Here is a 13,288-nt window from a genome sequence, read left to right on the forward strand (position 1 = left end):
TCCTTATAAACATCTCCACCAAGTGCTTTGAAAGCAATGTGGGATGTTTTTCACTTGAAAAAACTTAAAGACACATGCATGGGCCAATTTCAGAAATTATAAATGGGCCAAGCCCAACACATACTCCATATGAGTTTAAAATATTTATAAAGAAAAACAATCATGTTGTTGTCAAGATTCTGGAATAGTAGATGATACTTGTGGTCGGAAGAAAAATTTCAAACAATAAAATATGTATTAAAGTTTATGATGTATTTTGTTCCTTATCACAACCTAATTGTCTAGTTAAAGACTCACATGTCTAAGCTTTTTTGTGTCATTTTTTTATGGGTTAAATCTTATTTGAGCCGTGAATTGTGATGAAAACTAATAATAACCAATATATATATATATATATATATAAGGGTTGCGACAATGGATCTAGATGTGGCAAGAAGCTTATTGTGTGACATAAGAAAACTACGTAGTTTTGATGATAATTGAAAATGGCAAGGTGACAAATTTGTAAATATCAATTTTACCCTGAAAGTTTGAACGAACTAGTTTGACGGTTACTTCGCTGTTATAGCGGATCTTTCAAACAAGTTTATTAATAAACTTAAGCAGTTTCATACATTTTTTTTTGATTATTTAGAGTAAAAAGCAACTTATACGTAGAGGAGTTAATTGTTAGAAGTTTAATTGGTTTTTCTGTAACTGTATTAGTACAAACTAAATATAATTGAGTTTAGAATGCCAGATACGATAGTTAAATACAATCAAATCAGTTTTTTCAAATTTTAAGTCACTTAGGTATAAAATTGATTTTTTTTTTAATTATTAAAATTAAACCCTTTGATAAATTTGGTTGCTTTTTCCATTACAACTCTAACCTTGAGGTGGCCTATTATACAATTAAAAATAAAATTAATATTCTCCAAGTATATTAGAGGTGAAATTACTTCTAAATCCTTTTATTATATTTATCAAATTCTAAAAGTAGAAAGATAAAAAAGGATGATAGTGAAATATCATATTACATTAGAGGTGATAATTATTGGTTCTAAATGGAACTAATTTACATTTCAATTACAACATTAGGAAACATTTATCTCCTCCTCCAATCTCGGGGTTTTTTCATTTTTCTGTTGTATGAATTTGCAAACATTATTATATGAAGGCTCTTGTTCAGATGTTTACGTTTCATTCTCCTGCAAGTTTGATTTAATTTATTTATTGTTTGATATTACAAAAAATAATCATCACCAAAACAAACCATTACAGTGAGACATAAAAATAATAAAAAAAGAATTAATACCTCGACTCATAACCCTCTTTAGAATCAATATAGGATTGTCTGTCCCTGGGTAATTCTTCCAGGCTGAGAGTGAATTGAATTGGTATTATCATTATTACTAGTATTAGTATGAGTATGAGCAGTAGCAGTAACATAGAGATGATGAACCCATAAACAATCTGAACCGAGTTTTGAGGAGCTTTGACCGAATCTGACCGAACTTTGATCGATTCGAGCTTTTATCGAGATTTAACCAAATTCATCATACATGCATAGAATAAGTAGTGTAGAAAATAAAAAAGCCTTATAACATACTCTATATGAGTTTAAAATATTTATAAAGAAAAACAATCATGTTGTTGTCGAGATTCTGGAATAGTAGATGATACGTGTGGTCGGAAAACACAAACTCGAATAAAAATTTCAAACAATGAAATATGTATTAAAGTTTATGATGTATTTTTTTCTTTATCAAAACCTAATTGTCTAGTTAAAGACTCACATGTCTAAGCTTTTTTGTATCATTTTTTATGGGTTAAATCTTATTTGAGCCGTGAATTGTGATGAAAACTAATAATAACCAATGATATATATATATATATATATATATAATTGAATCTGCTCGCGAGCTTTCGAGCCGAATCTGAGGAAGCGTGGAGTTAGCTGGTTAGTGCTAGAGATTGCTAATTTATAATATTAAAAAAAAGGCTTCATACATCATTTGCCTCTTGAATTTGTTCAAAAAATTCAATTGACCCTGAATTGTTAAAATATTCTGACACTCCTTCAACTTGCATAAAATATTCAGTTAGCCCTTTAACCTAGTAGTCCAATTTTAGACAACCAATCAATAGAAGAAATGTGTTAAACAAAAATGAAAAAGAAAGTACATAGTGAATTTACAAAGAAAGAATCAAATTCCTATGAAAAAAATAATGGAATATCAAGCAATAGGGGAAGTTGGGGATGTGGGTGTCTCTGCCGGATCAACAACGTCATTAGAATCTTGAAGTGAAACAGTGCTTCAACAATTTCCAGGAAGGCCCTATCCTCCACGTTTACCCTATTTTGGGCCACACCAGCCGGGGCTATATCTGCAGGTTTCTCTGTTACGTTGTCTGTTGTAGGTTTCGGTATTAGTGTAGTCGGGGCTGTATCCGCAACTTCCTCTGTTACATTTTTCGCTGCATGTATTGGTTTTCATGCCATTGTGCAGGCAATTTCGAAAGCATTTCTGGAAGGAGCGGGACATATACGAATTTTCATTGCAAGATGGAACATAAGACGGGTAGCGTTCCTATAGAACTTCAAATGATAGAAATTACATACCACATATCTTGGATTAGAGCTACCGTCCTCCTTTCGATATTCACCAGTGAAATTCCACAAAACAGAGTGTGCCATATCAACAGAACAAAAAAATTTCAAGATAGCTTATTTAGTCTCAAGAAGGACGCTCCTGGTTAACGGGAAAAAGAAATTTAGTATAGCAGGAGGCTTCTGGTTAACGGAAAAAATGTGCCTAAAAAATTCTTCAAAAATTCTGAAAAATGTAAAACATTATTCTGAGAAACCTTAATTCTTGGGTAGAAGCGGGATTTCTTACAGTTTATTCCGAATAAAACTTTTCCTTAATTTTATCTATTTTACATGCTTCAACAATTTGTTGGGTCAAAACCGTGCGAATTGTGGTGGCTTTGACTACTGGGCTAAACTTCTCTTTGTAATCAATTATGGATTTTTGAGTGAATCCCCGTGCAACCAGACGAGCATTGTGTCTGCTATTGAGCCATCAGATTTCCTTTTTGTGCGAAAAAGCCAGCGGGAGGTGATGAAATGTCTTTCGATAGGGCGTGGGACGAGTTTCCAAGTTCCATTATCGATAAGGGCTTTAATTTCATCGGACATGGCTTGCCACCATTCAGGTAGTTTGTGTGCCTAACTGAAATAGGTCGGATCAATCACACCATTTTCATGGGACGCCAAAAGTGCTTCAAATTTTCCTCATGAGTGTAATGTCAAGTGGCATAGTTGCATTGTGTGACGTTGAGAGGATTCTTGCTCGAGGATTTGAGTAAGAGCAACCAACGAGCCTGCGTGACAAGGAGCGGATGCCGTCATGTCAGATATAGTAGGGGTGGGCACGGTTCGGTTAACCGGTCCATAGGGTAATAAAATTAACCGAATCGAAACTATCGGTTTTTTAACCATACAAACCGAAACCGGTCCATGCATATCGGTTAACCGTACGAACGGTTAACCATTAATTTCGGTTAGGTTTTTCAGTTAACGGTTTTTAACCAATTCTCATAGGTTAACCAAATTTTTTAAATAATATTAAAATATACATAATTCAAATGAAATGAATTCACATCAAAATTCAGAATTCAAACATAAGTATCTAATTAAACCGATAATCCATTAAGTTTACATCTTTCCACGTTCAAAGGAGTACTTGAAGTACCATCAGTTGTTTTAGTCTCCGGTGCTAGACATCTGAAAATTATATGGAAAAAATTGAATCAGTAGTGACCAACAAATCTAGGATCATCTGCATCTTCGTAATATTGGGAAATCGTAATAAAATCCAGTATGCTGACAAACAATTGGAAAACAGGAAACAAAGTAGGCTAAACAGAGAAAATATATTGACTTAATTATGCTCACAAACAATTGGAAACAAATATTATTCATTTGATATAAAAGATAACATACTGACTACTGCCAAATAAACGAAAACAACATATTGGTTCATGCAAGTATTTCATATAAAAGATAACACCAGCCGCATTTTTAAAATTGAGGACTACTTTGTGAAAGTCAAGTAGAAATAAGTCCAGCTTATATAGAAGTGATGCGTGTCACCTAGTAGCGTCGTTTTCTACGACGAAATATGTATATTGCGATGATTGTGCTATGATTATGGATATGGTCTTTCTAAGTGCTTTGTATCTACTAGATACCACTACGTAGGGGCAAGTGTACCCCATCGTATCAAGTAATAATCCGGTTAAGACCGGGTATCGAATCCACGGGATTTATAACTGCAAGTATTAAACGACTCGGTTTTATATGTTATTTAAGCGGTGAATACTTTAAGGTTGGTGTGAGACACAACTACAAGCTACTACTAACTATGTGTGAGGCGAATTTATATAACGAAACTCTATGGAGTGATGTGAATGCGATAAGTTATAACTATGACAAATAATAACTTCTAATGTTTATACGGTTGAAGGTTTGCTCGTGCAAAGACGACTACGTGTAGTATAACCGACCTGTGAAGTAATTAGACTACGTGGTTCCTAGTCAAGGCGTGTCTAATGCTTGGGACCAGAAATTAGGGCCCGTAAGTTCCGTGGCTTGTCAATTCCTATGGTTTCTGGTTTGTCACTTCCGGTAAGGCAACACCTATATGAATCCCTAAGGATAGCCCGAATGGCGTTGGAAATCGTGTTCTCCTACACAATAGTCAATTATGAATGTCAAAACAAGTAACAAACATCAACACATATATAGAAAAGAAGATTATGAATCATAAATTATAAATATGGAAAGTGTAAATATGAATTACAAACAAGCCTAGTACATAGGATGAGATCAAGCTAATTAGCAAGTGTAAAGGGAAGAATCCACCCTCGGAACTAGCTAACCGAACTCAAAAGCCGTCTCTAAGGTCTTGAATGGTGGAGCTCTCGAGCTTGGTGTGCGGAGATGGAGCGGAACTTTGGTGAAATGCCGGTAACAACGGACAAGCTCTCGAGATGGAAGAGTTTAGTTACACAAAGCCTAAAACAAACCTAAACTACAATAATAAAAACAAGTATAGTTTTGCTCTCTCTAGTTGTGTGTTTTGAATGGGGTTCAAGAGCTTCCTATTTATAAACATCAAGCAAAGGCAAAGTTGTAACTTCACAAGGAACAAGTATGGAGCAACATTATTTGGTGCAGAAATCCAATGACACGCCCCGCGTAAGGTTGTCTACGCCCCGCGTAAATGCCCATTCTTTCAGAAATCTCCTGCATGTGGACCAATTCCATGTCTAATTGTCTCAAACACGCCTTGCGTAGCTGGAGTACGCCCCGTGTGTTTGAGTCTCTGAAGTTTTATTGCTTGAATTGGAGCTTTTACGCCGTGCGTGGTTGAAACACGCCCCGCGTAAATGAATCTCTGAGCTTTTATCATTGAAGAACTGCCTGATACGCCTCGCGTATATGGTGGTTCGCTTCGCGTACCAAGAGTTGACTCAAGGAGACAATGCAATCTGACTTTCAGGATTAGGCCAATCATTTCCGACATGTGTCATACGCCTCGCGTAGGGTGGCATACGCCCCGCGTATGCTGAGTCAATTCCATATGGCGTCCGTGGATAAGGCAATTATTGCTGACACCATGTTTCACGCCCCGCGTAAGGGGTGATACGCCCTGCGTATTTGAGTGGATTTTTGCTCCTTGCTCGTACCTGAAATACAAATCTTGCTAGCCGAGTTAGCTTGCCGTTTTTATTTCAAAAACACAAAAAATTAGCTGAAAGTACGAAATTTATTTTCATTTCTTTATTTTATTAAAACGCTTTATTTTTGTGGTTAAACTTATTTATTTTATCCAAAATCAACCCGTAAATCATGCTAAAAGATAGGGGTAAAATACCCCTATCAAGAAGCTGACGTGTCTTTTAGGTTTTTAGAGTAAGGTGTTAAGTGAGTCTTGTAAACTAGTATAAATAGGTACATTTTAGTTCCTTTTCTGATTAAGTTGTAACACAACATTTCAATCCAAATTACTTTCTTCTCTGGTTTATATGGTATCAGAGCTATGTTGAGAAAACAGAAAGGGAAGGAAGTTCACAGAGATGAATTATTCTCAGATGAAGAAGAAAGACACATGACGAATCCGTTTGCGTCTCTAGAAGAAGGTGAAGGATCGAGAGGATCTCGTACATCTGGATTTGATAATCCAGGTCTTATACTATTCTCCAATCATCTCACCGGAAACAATTGCCTGTCCTGGCGAAATTCTATGATTCGTGTTCTAACAGTCAAGGAGAAACTTCATTTCATTCTCGGATCTGAAGAAATTCCCGCAGAAGGAACGGGTGAATACCGACGATGGAGGAAAAATGATTGTTTAGTTGTTTCATGGATTCTCAACACGATTTCGAAGGAAGTAGCTGAAGGATTCGAATACATCTCAACTGCGCGGGAGTTATGGATAGAACTGGAGCATCGCTTCGGAGATAACAACGGACCTCTGTTATACAAAATCAAACTCGATTTGAGCTTATGCACTCAAGGTAATTCCACTTTGATGCAATATTTTAACAAACTCAAACGTTATTGGGATGAATTACTACAATTGAGGCCTGTACCAAATTGTAAGTGCGGAATCGCACGAAATTGTGCTTGCAACGCTTTTAGGCATATTACAGAGAGTGATAAGGAAGACAAACTTATTCAATTTCTTATGGGACTCAATTCACATTACGATCATGTGAAAAATCAGATCTTCATATTAGATCCCTTGCCTGATGTTAACAAAGGATATTCTATGGTGCTGCGCATTGAGAAGCAAACAGAGATTGCTATGGAACAATCGATTGAGATTGGTAGTTATTCTCAGGTCTCCAAGGGAGATTCAAGTTACAAAGGCAAAAAGAAAGATCAGAGTGACAAATTTTGTGATCATTGCAAGTCACCAGGACATCTTAAATCTGGTTGTTTCAAATTGATTGGCTATCCGGAGTGGTGGAAGGGTAAAGTTCCAGGGTCTGGTGCTAATAATAGTGGTAAGCAACCTTCAACTTCAGCCATATCTTCTCACTCTGCTAATTTGTCTGTGAAGAATGATTCTGGACAGGTCCGACATATCGAAGAGCATTCTGGCTATGAGGGTGAAGATATGGCTCACATGATTAAGGAGGTTTATATGATGATGAAACAAAAGAAGTCAAAGACGTCTGAATCACCACTTCAACATCGCGATTTCACTGCTTTCGCTGGTTTTATAGGTCAGTTTGATTGTTATATTCCTAAGAATGTGTGCTGGATTGTAGATAGCGGTGCTACATCGCATATGTGTTCACAGAAAAATTGGTTTACTAGATGTAAATCAGTATTTAGGAAACAAACAATTGTGATGCCTGATGGTTCTACACAAATTGTGAGTCATATAGGGAATGTGAAGCTATCAAGTAGCTTGTTTTTTTTGAACATTCTCTGATGTGATATCAAAAGCACAAAAGCATGGAACAAATGAGCTTGGAGTTAAGGAGCCCAGTAGAAGCATGAGGGATCCATTGGAGCTGTCAATTGGACCTATGACGAAGAATCGTGCAAAGAAAGACCAACAAATGCTTAATGGACTCATCTTGAGCTTCTTTAAGCAAGGAATGAATTCTAGCGAAGTCATTAAAGATGGTGTGTTTTTGTGTTGTATCCAAGCCCAAGCCCATAATAGTGATATGTAAAAAGGTTGATCATGTTTTAAGAGAAGCTTTGGACTTGCATGTGTTTGGCATGTGCAAAACCCATTGGGACTCATTAAAATTAATGCTATAACCTTATAGGTTTGATTGGGCTTATTTCTAGCTAATTAAAAGGCCCAAATAATGTTAATTAGTGGGCTGAAATTGGGCTCTAAAGGACAAAAACGAATTTAATGTTTTTCCTTGTCTAATTAGGATTTCTTTTACCTTGGTGCACTAGGATTCAACTTCCTTTTTAGTTTAGATTTAGGTTTATTTTGTAGCCTATATAAAGGCTTGTATTCTTCATTATTTTCATCAATCAGACATCAATATTTTTATGAACAAAAGTTCTTCTTTTCCTTTGGGAATTATTTTCAATCCGGGATTGAATTCTTTATTGTGAGCTTGAGAGACCGGGTCATCATTCTTGCAATATTATCTTGATCGTGAACAAGTATTTTGGTAAGGTACTTGTGAATCGCCAAACACTCAGGTTCCAATTTAATTATTCGAAGGTGTAAGGTTAAATCTCCTTTCATTGTCTTTAATTCTTTGGGATTGGTTTGTTATCACCAGTTTATGCTTGTTATTTGATGGTGTTAATTCCTTAAGATAGATCAGGAAAACTTGTTGATTTGGTTATTATTTCTCTTTCATAACCAATATCACATCAATTGGTATCAGAGCTTTGGCTCTTAAGGAATTTGTTGTTTTTGTTTAATTTGTCAAATTAAAAAAAAAACCTCAATCTAGTGTCTTTAATTCTTGATCGATTTCCTCATACCTTTGCATCTAGTTATTTAGGTTCTTAGTTGTAGCGAATTGATTTTTGGATTCTATTTTTACTAGCCAACCCTATTCATGTGTGTGTGAATTTCTTCAAGTTTTTGCATGCTATATCATTAGTGCAAATTTAATTTGTTAATTAGTTTCAGTCTAGTTTAAAAAAAAGAAAAAAAAAAGAAAAAAAAAGGAAAAAAAAAAGAAGAAAAAAAGAAAAAAAAAAGAAAAAAAAGGAAAAAAAAGAGAAAAAAAAAGAAAAAAAAATCGGCTCATTGTTTGTACTAAAGTTACAAGTTTTCTAGAATTTGCATGCTAAACACACATTCTTAAAATTTCTTTCAAACCTTTGTCTCTTCTTCGAAAATCGTCTTTTATTCTATTCTTAGTGTGCTAAACTTTGGTTATCGTTACAATATTGGTCTTCTTTGCTTCTAGTTTCTGCCCTACTTTATTTTGTCATTCTTTTGCTTCATTGGCATTTATATTACCCGAGATAATCCTTGTGATCTATCAAGATAATATAAAAGAGTGATTGAACTGATTGTGAGGTACTTCTTTTACTTTCTTTTTCTTCTTTTCTTGCTTTAGACTAGATTTCATTTCTCTTTCATTCTTTATATATTTTGTTATGTCTAACGGACCTAAAGAGGACAACGTTAACAACGTTGATTCTAAAGAATGGCAACAAGCTATTGTAGGTGAGATGAGGAGGTTAGGGGCTATTGTGGCCGATTTGGTTTCAAACCAAAAGAAATCAAGCCAAAAGAAAGGAGGGCGGGGGAGATTGAATTTTGATGATGAACTATCCGAGTCTGAAGAGGAGGAGCAGTTTGGATACCGAAAAAGGGGTAACGATCGAAAAGATAATAATCTTAATGCTATCAAACTTAAAATGCCTACTTTTCGAGGAGCTAGTGACCCAGAGGCGTATCTTGATTGGGTACGAAAGGTTGAAACAATCTTTGACATACATGAGTATTCTGAGGAGAAGAAGGTGAAACTTGTAGTATCCGAACTAACTGAATATGCGACTGTTTGGTGGGACCAATTAAAGCGCACAAGAAAAAGAGATGGTGATGAACCCATAAGAACATGGGGTGAATTAAAGAAGGTCATGAAAAAGAGATTTGTGCCGGCTCACTATTATAAGGAGTTGTTGAAAGAACTCCAATCCATGTCTCAAGGTAACCAATCTGTTGAAGATTATCACAAACAATTAGAGATGGCACTAATCCGAGCTGATATACAAGAAGATGAGGAAGCTACCATGGTTAGATTTCTCATGGGAATGAAGAGGGAGATTCGCAACCCTCTTGAGCTACAAACTTATTTCCACATGGACGAGATGCTCCATAAAGCGATAAAAATTGAGAGACAACTTCAAGAGGTTGAGAAAGGGAGATCAAAGTTCAAAGGCACTACTTCCACTCCATGGAAGTCAGATCTAAGAGGTAATTTCAAAACTAAATCTGAATTTAGCTCTAAAAGTGACCAAAAGCCTCAGGTTGATTCAAAAGCATTTGGGAAGTTGCAAATTGGTGGAACTACTCCAAAATACAAAACTACTGAAAAACCCACAAGAACTCGTGAAATTGTGTGTTTTAAGTGCCAAGGGAGAGGGCACTATGCAAGAGAGTGTTCGAATCAAAAAGCGATGGTTATGAAGCATGGTGAGTTAATATCCGAAAGTGAGTCCGAACATGAATCAGATGATATGCCCACCTTAGAAGATTGTAGTGATATAGAAGAGGTGGATAGTAAAGGAGGACATGGAGTTAACTTAGTCACTCGTAGAACATTGAAGATGGGAGTGAGTGGTGACATTGAGCAACGAGAGCACATCTTTCATGCTCATTGCAACGTACTTGGAAAAACATGCTTACTAATTATTGATGGAGGAAGTTGTTGCAACGTGGTAAGCAATGTATTAGCAAGCCGATTAGGGATATCAACAATTCCACATCCCAATCCTTATCGGTTACAATGGTTGAATGATAGTAACGAACTCAAAGTTACTTAACAGGTGCTTCTGAACTTTTCTATTGGTTCTTTTTCTGATGAGGTATTATGTGATGTAGTACCTATGCAAGCATGTCATGTGTTATTGGGGAGGCCTTGGCAATTCGATCGATCAGCACTACATCATGGTCGAACAAATAAATTTACTATTGCTAAGGATGGGAAGAAGTATATTTTGCCACCTTTATCACCTGCTGAAGTGTTTGAAGATCAGCTCTACATGCAAAGAATGTTACAAGAACAATCTGTGAGAAGGGAAAAGGTTAAGGCGAGAGAAAATAAGAGTGATAAAATCAGTGAGGGTGTGAAGAGAGAAGAGGTGAGTGAAAAGGCATTAGTGAGGTCGAGAAATGAGGGTCAGAGGAGAGAAAAAGAGAGGAGCATTAACAAAAGCCAAAATCTATCTTTATATGCTAAATTGAGGGATGTAAAGCAAGCTGATTTTGAAAACAAAAATTTATTATTATTTTATTGTAAGAGTTTTTGTTTATCTTCTGTAAGTCAGTCTAACCTTCCTTCTAGTATTTCCCCTCTTTTGTAGGAATTCAAGGATTTATTCCCCGAAGAGATGCCTAATAAGTTACCCCCGATTCGAGGAATTGAGCATCAAATTGACTTTGTTCCCGGAGCACAAATTCCAAATCGACCAGCCTATAGAAGTAACCCTGAGGAGACAAAAGAACTACAAAGGCAAGTCGAGGAACTAATGGCAAAAGGGTTGATTCGTGAATCTATGAGTCCGTGTGCTGTACCAGTCATCCTAGTACCAAAGAAAGATGGAACTTGGCGGATGTGCATCGATTGTAGAGCCGTCAATAAAATCACGGTAAAGTATCGTCATCCTATCCCTAGGTTAGATGATATGTTGGATGAACTAAATGGGGCTGTTATTTTCACTAAAATAGATCTTAAGAGTGGGTACCATCAGATTCGCATGTCATTAGGAGATGAATGGAAAACGGCTTTTAAGACTAAGCATGGTTTATATGAGTGGTTAGTTATGCCTTTCGGTTTAACAAATGCACCTAGTACTTTCATGAGATTAATGAATCATGTTTTGAGAGAGTTTATAGGTAAATTTGTTGTTGTTTATTTCGATGACATTCTTATCTATTCTAAATCTGAGGCAGAACACATAGAACATGTTAAGGCTGTATTAGATGTTTTGAGAGAACAAGAATTATACGCTAACCTTTCTAAGTGCTCATTTTGCATGGAGAAAGTTGTGTTTTTGGGTTTTATTGTTTTAGCACAAGGAGTTTCTGTTGATATTGAAAAGGTGAAAGCCATTCAAGAGTGGCCAACGCCAAATTCAGTTACCGAGGTGAGGAGCTTTCATGGCTTGGCGAGTTTCTATAGGAGGTTTGTGAAGAACTTCAGTACCATTGCCGCACCACTAACCGAGGTAATAAAAAATAATGTTGGCTTTAAGTGGGGCAAAGCACAAGAGGATGCTTTTGAGATGCTTAAGGCAAGACTAACTTCTGCCCCCGTTTTAGCACTTCCAAACTTTGATAAATCGTTTGAAATTGAGTGTGATGCGTCAGGAGTAGGGATTGGTGCTGTTTTAATGCAAGAGGGTCGACCTATAGCCTTCTTTAGTGAAAAACTTAGTGGTGCAACCTTAAACTATCCCACTTATGATAAAGAACTCTATGCATTAGTTAGGGCTTTGCAAATGTGGCAACATTATTTATGGCCTAAAGAGTTTGTGATCCACACCGATCATGAATCCTTGAAACATCTTAAGGGTCAACAAAAATTGAACCGAAGACATGCCAAGTGGGTGGAATTTATAGAGACGTTTCCTTATGTGATTAAGTATAAGCAAGGGAAGGAAAACGTAGTTGCTGATGCATTAAGTAGGAGAGTTAGCTTATTGAATGTGATGCATGCTAAGTGTTTAGGATTTGAGTATATCAAAGAATTATATGTTGATGATCTAGACTTTGCATCTATTTATAAAGCTTGTGAACTTACTGCTTTTGGAAAATTTTATAGACATGATGGCTACTTATTTAGAGATAATCGATTATGCATGCCTAAATGTTCACATAGAGAATTTCTTGTGAGGGAAGCCCACGGTGGAGGCTTGATGGGGCATTTTGGGGTTGCTAAGACTTTGGACATGATTTCTGAACATTTCTTTTGGCCTCATATGAAACGTGATGTGGAAAGAATATGTGCTAGTTGTATTAATTGTAAGAAAGCTAAGTCTAGAGTTATGCCTCATGGTTTATACACTCCATTACCTGTGCCGAATGAACCTTGGACTGCTATATCCATGGATTTTGTGATGGCTTTACCTAGGTCTAAGAGAGGTAATGATTCCATATTTGTGGTTGTAGATCGCTTTTCTAAGATGGCACATTTCATACCATGCCATAAAACTGATGATGCTATTAATATTGCTAACTTGTTCTTTAGAGAGGTTATTCGTCTGCATGGGATACCAAAGAGTATAGTTAGTGATAGAGATCCTAAGTTTTTAAGCTATTTTTGGAAGACTTTGTGGAATAAATTGGGGACTAAACTGTTGTTTTCTACTTCTTGTCACCCTCAAACTGATGGTCAAACCGAAGTAGTAAATAGAACTTTAGGACAACTTCTTAGGGCAGTCATTCAAAAGAATCTTAAGTCATGGGAAGAATGCCTACCATTTATTGAGTTCGCTTATAATAGGGCTATACATTCATCTACTAACTTCTCACCATTTGAAATTGTTTATGGTTTTAATCCTTTG

This window comes from Euphorbia lathyris, chromosome 1 (genome assembly GCF_963576675.1).
Source record: "Euphorbia lathyris chromosome 1, ddEupLath1.1, whole genome shotgun sequence".
In the NCBI taxonomy this organism is placed as follows: domain Eukaryota; kingdom Viridiplantae; phylum Streptophyta; class Magnoliopsida; order Malpighiales; family Euphorbiaceae; genus Euphorbia; species Euphorbia lathyris.